The sequence below is a fragment of the Aquarana catesbeiana genome, unplaced genomic scaffold (assembly GCF_042186555.1).
Source record: "Aquarana catesbeiana isolate 2022-GZ unplaced genomic scaffold, ASM4218655v1 unanchor225, whole genome shotgun sequence".
Lineage (NCBI taxonomy): Eukaryota > Metazoa > Chordata > Amphibia > Anura > Ranidae > Aquarana > Aquarana catesbeiana.
The window spans coordinates 1,743,596-1,752,952 of NW_027362652.1; the positions used below are offsets into that span (position 1 = coordinate 1,743,596).

General features: G+C 47.9%; 1 protein-coding gene across 1 annotated transcript in view; it reads right to left on the minus strand.

Moving 5' to 3' along the window:
• LOC141121580 (uncharacterized) overlaps nucleotides 1-4,650 on the minus strand; it is a 49,055-nt gene extending 44,405 nt beyond the window's left edge. The window contains exon 1 of the mRNA XM_073611214.1: nucleotides 4,518-4,650. The gene's annotated coding sequence lies outside the window, so the exon portion shown is untranslated. The remainder of the gene's footprint in view (nucleotides 1-4,517) is intronic.
• Between the last annotated feature and the right edge of the window lie 4,707 nt (nucleotides 4,651-9,357).

The following is a 9,357-nucleotide window of genomic DNA, read 5'->3' on the forward strand; positions in this document are numbered from 1 at the left end:
CTCAGCTGAGTTCTGCAAGCGAGTGTTGGAGGAAGAAAAGGATTGTATATAGAGACTGTTTATAGGAAGAGTTGTCGCTGAAGTTGTTCTGAAGTCAAGTGGTCATGCCATAATCTCCAATCCCTATCCAAGTTCTAATTGGTCAGTTTCGCTTTATCATATAAAGTTATTTCTATACTGGTGTGTATCTATATTCTAGTGGTTGTTGTCATATACTGGGTGCAGTAGTTCCTCTCCTCAATAAATTTTGTTTGTATTACTGGTTAATCCCTTTATTTGGTGGGTGGGGTGGAAGGAGAGCTCTGTACTGGGGGGTGGTTTGGGTAGAATTTAGATGGGCGGAGGTCATTTTTGGTTACAAACTGGTCCGCGAGCAACACACTCCTGAACCCTGCCACCCCCCATGCGCAACGCACACTCCTGAACCCTGCCACCCCACCATGCGCAACGCACACTCCTGAACCCTGCCACCCCACCATGCGCAACGCACACTCCTGAACCCTGCCACCCCACCATGCGCAACGCACACTCCTGAACCCTGCCACCCCACCATGCGCAACGCACACTCCTGAACCCTGCCACCCCACCATGTGCAACGCACACTCCTGAACCCTGCCACCCCCCCCATGCGCAACGTACACTACAGAACCCTGCCACCCCCCCATGCGCAACGTACACTCCTGAACCCTGCCACCCCCCCCCATGCGCAACGTACACTCCTGAACCCTGCCACACCCCCCCATGCGCAACGTACACTCCTGAACCCTGCCACCTCCCCCATGCGAAACGTACACTCCTGAACTCTGCCACCCCCCCATGCGCAACGTACACTCCTGAACCCTGCCCACCCCCCCCATGCGCAACGTACACTCCTGAACCCTGCCACCCCCCCCCCATGCGCAACGTACACTCCTGAACCCTGCCACCCCCCCATGCGCAACGTACACTCCTGAACCCTGCCACCCCCCATGCGCAACGTACACTCCTGAACCCTGCCACCCCCCCCATGCGCAACACACTCTCCTGAACCCTGCCACCCCCCCACGCGCAACACACTCTCCTGAACCCTGCCACCCCAATGCGCAACGCACTCCTGAACCCTGCAACCCCCATTGCGCAACGCACTCCTGAACCCTGCCACCCCCATTGCGCAACGCACTCCTGAACCCTGCCACCCCCAATGCGCAACGCACTCCTGAACCCTGCCACCCCCATTGCGCAACGCACTCCTGAACCCCGCCACCCCCATTGCGCAACGCACTCCTGAACCCTGCCACCCCATTGCGCAACGCACTCCTGAACCCTGCCACCCCCATTGCGCAACGCACTCCTGAACCCTGCCACCCCCATTGCGCAACGCACTCCTGAACCCTGCCACCCCCATTGCGCAACGCACTCCTGAACCCTGCCACCCCCAATGCGCAACGCACTCCTGAACCCTGCCACCCCCAATGCGCAATGCACTCCTGAACCCTACCACCCCCAATGCGCAACGCACTCCTGAACCCTGCCACCCCCAATGCGCAACCCACTCCTGAACCCTGCCACCCCCAATCTGCAACACACTCCTGAACCCTGCCACCCCCATTTTTAAAGTGGAGTTCCACCCAAAAGTGGAACTTCCACTCATCGGATTCCTCCCCCCCTCTAGTGTCACAGTTGACACCTTTCAGGGGGGAGGGGGGTGCAGATACCTGTATATTACAGGTATCTGTACCCACTTCCGGCATAGATAGCCGCAGAATCTGCGGTTATTTACGCCACTTCCTGCCCCCCCCGCTGTCTGCTGGGAAACACACGGGTCCCAGAGACAGCAGGGACCATCCGTATTGCGCTGCGCGACTCGCGCATGCGCAGTAGGGAACCGGGAAGTGAAGCCGCAAGCCTTCACTTCCTGATTCCCTTACCGAAGATGGAGGCGGCAGCAACCGAGGACGAGAGACGGTTCGGCCTCGGGTGCCGACATCGCGGGCGCCCTGGACAGGTAAGTGTCCATGTTTTAAAAGTCAGCAGCTGCAGTATTTGTAGCTGCTGACTTTAAAAAAAAAAAATTTAGCGGAGCTCCGCTTTAAGAATTCCCCTTAAAGTGGGGTTCCACTCAAAAAAACAAAAATACCTGAAAAATTCTAAAAAACAAAAAAAAACAAAAAAACATTTGGATATATATATTTTTTTTACTTACCTCTAAATGCCTGTTGCTAGGTGGTCCCTCGTAGTCTGCCTCTTCCTTTGCCTGGGCTGGTGACATCACTTCCCCCTCGGCACAGGAAGGGCTCGGCTCTGCTCCCTCCCTCCTGTCAATCATCTAGGACCCATTACAGGTCCCAGGTGATTGAGCGGCCAATCACGGCGCACGGCGCCGCTCACGCATGCGCAGTGGTTGCCAGCCTGTGAAGCCACAGTCCGGCGCCCACAGTTGAAATGCCGGCACCGCAGAACGGAGGGGGAGACGAGGGGGGGCTTCGATCCCCCGCATCGCTGGACCCAGGGACAGGTAAGTGTCCAATTAAAAGTCAGCAGCTGCAGTATTTGTAGCTGCTGACTTTTAATTTTTTTTTTTTTTTTTTAATGGACCCCCTGGGTGGAACTCCTCTTTAAAGACCAACTTTCAGGAACTTGGCCATGCCCACTAATTGACACAGCATACACGATGCATCACATCGCTACTCTCAAGTAAGGGTTGGTTCCTGCACCTATTCTCTGATAAAAAAAAAAAAAAAAAAAAAAAAAAAAAAAAAGGGGGGGGGGGGGGGGGGGGGGTTGGGGTTGAAGTAGCTGAAGATAAAGAGGGAAAAGGATGAAGGAACTGTTGCTGCACAGTTCTTCCCCCCCCCCCCCCCCCCCATGTACCAGATTTTAAACAGTATAGGCACTTATTTTTAATAAATTGTATATATCAAATTAGTGTAGCGTCGTTCTGTATGTAAAAAAAAAAAAAAAAAAAAAAAAAAAAACACACAAGCTACTTACAAAGACAGGCAAGTGTTACTACAACCCCAGAGCTACTAACAACCACACAATCCTGATTGCTTCAAATAATAATTATACAACAAAAATGATAATACAAAGTAAATGACATCTCGATACACACAATATATATATCTGCTACTACCACAACCCCAATGTTGTAAAAATGCATTGCAGCCTACTGCATTTTCTATTAATACACGTTATGCACAAAACAAACAACTTTATACAAGTAATTGATACCAAAGCACCAGTGCTACGACTGGCTGGTAATAACACAACCCGAGTGTTGTAAACACATTGCAAACACATTACTAAGTTATAAAGTATGTGTAAAGAACAAAAAAAAAAATTATAGTAACTTTTTAAGGGAAAATGATGCCAAAGCACTAGTGCTGCAAAAACAAACAAAAACAAAACAAAAAAAACAAAAAACAAACACACACCAACTTATTTGGTTGCATATAAATTAGTCAAGGTCCATATATCCCTGACCAATCTTCCTCAATGTATGGCTGCTACTACCACAACCCAAGTGATGTAAAAAATGTGTTGTAGTCTACTTAATTGGCACGAATACACTTTATGCAGAAAAAAAACAACTTTATACACGTAATTGATACCAAAGCACCAGTGCTGCAAATGGCTGGTAGTACCACAACCCCAATGCTAGAAGTGTGAGTTGCAACCGAACACATTACTAAGATTTACAATATGTCCAACAAAAAATAATAACAATTTTAGGTAACTGATGCCAAAACACCTGTGCTGCAAAGCTGAACTTATTTTGGTGCCTATAAATTGGTCAAAGTCCATCTATCGGTGACCAATCTTCCTCACTGGTGGTGCCACCTCCATTGTTTCACTGTAAAACACAGTGTGCTCTACCTCCGTGCTGATTAAATGCTGATCTCAAGTATTGGACCCACATACAGTACAGATCTCATGCACTTGCCCCCCCCCCCTCTAGGGTGCTCAATGGGCCCGGGGTACTTCCCACAAGATCAGCCATCACAGGCTTGTGGGAAGCACCCTTTAAGGGATCTGGTCACTCTTGGATGGCTGGATATAGTAATTCCCCTGAGTCATGGTGGGCTGAGCAGAGATTCCCACCACCATGAATGGGGAACCTCTGCTGGACAGAGCTGCTCGTCCTCCACACTCCCTGGTGGCCCTGAGAACCGCTCTCGTTGGTCTCTGGAGCCTATACGTTAGTTCTTCTCCTGACAATCAGGGTGAGCCTGGAGTGCAGAATGTGAGCGGCTCCGTCCAGAAGAGGTTCCCCATCCACTTCAAGTTCACTGAACACTCCACCTGAACCCAGGACAGTTCTACTCATCCCGAGTGAGAAGGTGACACATCTCCAAAATGGAGAGAAGGTTTTGGCCCTGTAAGTGGGGAAATGTTCTGCCCCTGAAGGGGTTAATCTAGGTTTCAACACTATATATGTGTGTATCATCATCTGCTGGAGATAAAAGACATCACAGTGACTATGGAGGAAGAGGACGGACATGACGGGGGGTTACTGGGAGTAAATAAGATCTTATTACCTCCTCTGCTCCACTTCCAGCGATGTTTTCCCTTTACTTCCTCCCAACTCACCTCTCACCCAGAACTTCATATTTATACCTGACATCACTTCCTGTCTTCCATAGAGACTTCCTGTCTCAGTATAAGTGAGATCACCATCTTGTGGAGCTCAGAGGAACTGCAGCTCTGAGAAACCGCTCATAGCGTGAACATGACCTTGTCATTATTGCCAAGTGTCCCAGATGCTGCAGGACAATCCCAGGATTTTGGCTTCTCTCCCAGTGTGTCCTCATCCTGTAGGTTCCAGCACACTGTACAGAGTGGCAGTGAGGTGAAGACTGCTGGAACACTCTCTGGGTTCCATCACCAGGCACTGTAATTATACCAGACTTTTGGGAGCTGTCATCTCCTTTCTGACAGTAAAAGTATAGGGTATACGGTATAGGATCTCTGTATCATCATTTTACACAACTTTGATGTCTCCATGTCCAATATTTTGTTTATTATTATATGTATTTTTCTAGATAGTTACTTAATAAAATTTGTACTTTTTCTATAGTGTGTGTGTTGGTAGTGCCTTAAAAATCCTACCCCCAGGGGTTCCTCTCTATTCCAATTTTCTTGGGATGTGGCACACTTTGTAAATCTTTCATATCAGAAAACCAATTCTCGTGAAAGTATAACTCCGACATCAGCAGAGACGCAGCGGGAGTGTGGGATCAGGTAAGTATCACCACTGACCACCAATACTGGGCTGGGGTTACATTGGGGATGAGCTTGATGTTCAGGTCGAACATAAGTTCAACTCGAACATCGGGTGTTCACGAAGAACGAACATCATGGGGCGTTCGCGGCAAATTTGAGTGCCGCGGAACGCCCCATTATGCACTGCGAGATCGCAGTGCATTGCTGTATGATGATTGGCCAAAGCATGCACCTGACCTGCATGCTTTGGCCAATCCCAGCACCCTCTGCTAAGAGAGCCTTAATTGGCCAAAGGCAGGGTGCCTTTGGCCAATCATGGCTCAGGGGGACTAAGTCTACGCCCCATACTATACCATAGTGTTGTTGGCTTGGACGGAGAGATAGTGTGATTTAGATTAAGCAGTCAGGTTATTCAGTTAGTGGCAGTGTATTTGATATATATATACACCTAGTCTAGTCTAGTATATATATATATATATATATATATATATATATATATATACTCTGCATCCAGTGTAGCCTATATCTACAGTGCATTCCGTGGTGTACTATTTCTAATATACTTTAGGCGGTGTATTAATATATATATACAGTCTGGTTCGTCCTCCTCTGCAGCCTCTTCCGTGAGTTTTCTTTTTCTGGAAACTGAGGCTGGAGGAGGACTGGGCACTAAAAAAGAAGGCGTTGAACAACCTGCAGAAGGAGGTATATTGATAATAGGAATAATGGATAATGAGGCACAGGGTGGCTCTCAAAAAACTTTGCACCAGAGAGACCTACTGGATCTATAGTTTAGATGTCCTCTCACCAGGAAGTATCAATGAGGGTATAGAAATAGCCACTATCCTTTAACATGACCACCACACCCCATTAATTAAGATTTAGACTTTGTATATGGTTTATTCTTTTTTGTTTCCATACTGTGACTAATCATGTATATCTACACTTATAGGTTGGCCCTTCCTTGTCTCCTCTTTCTTTCATGTGGGGGTGGCGGGTACCTGTAAGTATGGCTATGGCATTGTCCCAATTTTCCTGGTATCTCCTGACATACCATCCAGTCTTTATCTCCCAAATTTAGAAGAAGAGATCTGTATATGTGCACTATGTGCACTATACCATATGTACAGTACGAGATCTTTTCTCTCCTCTTCCCCCAACAAAACATTTCCTATCCCGTTTTTATACATTTATATAAAAAATAATCCCCCCACCAGCTGGTGGTCCAACCAGTCAATCGCCAAAACGTCCACAGATTGTTTCCCTTACTATTCGTAGACAGTATTATAATTATTACAAATTTGTATCTCTTAATCTGATTACTAATCAGATATGTGCGCGGATGTATGTGTATGCATCTACTGACACTAATGTCCCAGGTATTTATTCACTACCATCCCACGTTAATTGGGTCCCAAGCATGTATTTTTTCCCTATATATATTAATTTTCATTTATATTTATTATATATATTTTTCCCTTCCCCTTTCCTCTCCCCCATTCCCCCTTAATTATGCTACCGACTATTGCACCATGTTTTGGGGCTGGCCAATCATTGGCCTGCCACCAATTGCCTACCCCAGATTATTTGTTCAATCGATTAATGAATTTGTGATCGATCGATCAATTCTCTGAGCAATTGTCTCCCCCCCCCCTCCCCTCATGATGTGCTTGTTGTAACATTACGTATAGTCATTTATCATTATTTTCTGTTACATGTATATATGTTCATCTGTGAATGCCTCCCCCCCTTTTTTTAACATTGTTCTTTTATTTATTTTTTGCTCTGTTATTACATAATTTTTGCTGCCCATCTTTAATGATTATAATCACAATTGCTAGTGCACAGTGCTAGTTGCCGCCGTGTATGTCACACTATGTCTGGCCTATCACATTGCTTCTCCGCTTTGACCACCCCCCCATAGACTTTATATCGTAAGCTAAAATTCCATCTGTCAGCTTGAAGAAGGAGCGCGGCTGCCACTTCACTCGCAGCCTGTACGCTCAAGAAACGCGTCGCTTACCAGTGACGTCATCTCTCCTTGTCTGCCTCACAACTGCGCCCCAAGCCTCATTTTGAGTTTTCCTCCACCGCGGCCGGTGTCTTGCCGAAAAAGTTCCCCCGGCGGATAAGGACCCCCCTGTAATGCGCAGGCGCAGCGATTGTACAGTACTGTGTCTTGCCGAAAAAGTTCCCCCGGCGGATAAGGACCCCCATGTACTGTGCAGGCGCAGCGCTTGCGCAGTACGAAGCACTACCGAGCCGAAAAAAGCCAAACATACACAGCTGAGCGTCAGCTGTACACCGCGCCTGCACACATTTAACACCACATTCTACCACACGCTCCCAATGCTACCAGACAATGCCGCACGCTCCTGATGCTCGTGCTACTCTGCAAGGGGCGAATAATAGAACAGTAATACACTCACCCCTTGCAGAGTAGCACAAGTATCAGGAGCGTGCGGCAGCGTCGGCCACAATGTCTTGCTCATTGCACAGGCGCCATGTACAGCTCACTCACAGCTGTTCAGCTTCGGATATTTTCGGCGGCTCCCTTGTTGTTCGTACTGCGCAAGCGCTGCGCCTGCGCAGTACACGGGGGTCATTATCTGCCGAGGAGAAGTTTCTCGGCAGAACACTGGCTTCTACTATCTTGCGGTGTCAACAGCGAGCAGCAAGCTCCTCAACAGTGTAAAGAATATGTATACTTTTGCACATCTTTGTATATTTGATTTTTATTTTTCACATATTTTCTCACTCATTTGCACTTACAGTTTCCAGAGAAATTTTATATCAATGTGTTAAATTTAATTATACACACACTAGAGAGTGCAACACTAAGGGAAAATAATTAATTCATTAATATTTGGCCTTACAGGCCATATTATGTGTCACTGTCAACCTATGATTTTGTTTGAGTTACACTTCTCATAAAGTAATAATTTTTAAAGCACTCAGGGGCGTAACTACCACCATAGCTACCCATGCGGGCGCTATGGGGCCCGCAGCCGAGTGGGGCCCCGTGAGGATAAGAGCACCGCTGGCACAGTCTCCCAGCCAGGGGAAGAGAGAGGAAAGGAAGAGGCAAGCTGTCCGTATCAGCAGAGAGCTGAATTGCCTGATGTAATAGCTTTCATAAGAACTTCCAATGTTCCCGGGGCTCACGTCACATAGCTCCACCTTTTGGCCCAGTGCCTTTGATAGACAGAACACCGATCCAATGCGGGACGTGTGACGTCATCAAAGGCGTCGGGCCAAGAGGTGGGGCTATGTGACGATGAGCCCCGGAAAAATGGGAAATTCAAATGAAAGCTATTACAGCGGGCAATCCCGCTCTCTGCTGATCCTGGTGGCTTGCCTCTTCCTCTGCATAGGTGGGGCTGTATGGGGCACAGGCAGACCAGGCTGTATTGGGCACAGGTCACGCTGTATGGGGCACAGTTCACGCTGTATGGGGCACAGGTCACGCTGTATTGGGCACAGGTCACGCTGTATTGGGCACCGGTCACGCTGTATGTGGCACAGGTCACGCTGCATTGACACTAGGGCAGCTGTGTGGGGGGGGGCTGTTTGCAGGGGGGCCCCATACAACATTTTGCTATGGGGCCCTGCTATTTCTAGTTACGCCCCTGAAAGCACTATTTCAATTTTGAGGATTTCTTAGCTTACATGTTGCAAATAATATATGTAGTCAGTAGGGATGAGCTTCGTGTTCGAGTCGAACCCATGTTCGACTCGAACATCGTCTGTTCGCCCGTTCGCCGAATTGCGAACGATATGGGCCGTTCGCGCTAAATTCGTGTGGCGCGTCACGGCCCATAATTCACTGCGGCATCGCAGTGCATTGCTGGCTGATGATTGGCCAAGCATGCACTATGACCCGCATGCTTGGCCAATCACAGCGCCGTCAGTAGAGAGAGTGTAATTGGCCAAAGCCAGAGTGGCTTTGGCCAATTATGGCTCAGGGGGTTTAGAACACGCCCCACACTATATAAGGCCGCCTGCACGGCGGCCCTGTGTAGTGTGTGTTCCGGCGTTGAGATACATAGATAGACAGAGAGACAGTGTCATTTCATTTGAGTTAGACTATTTACAGTTAGTGCAGTGCGTCCTGCTCACAGTGTTCAGCTAAAACTACAAGTTAGTACGGTGCGT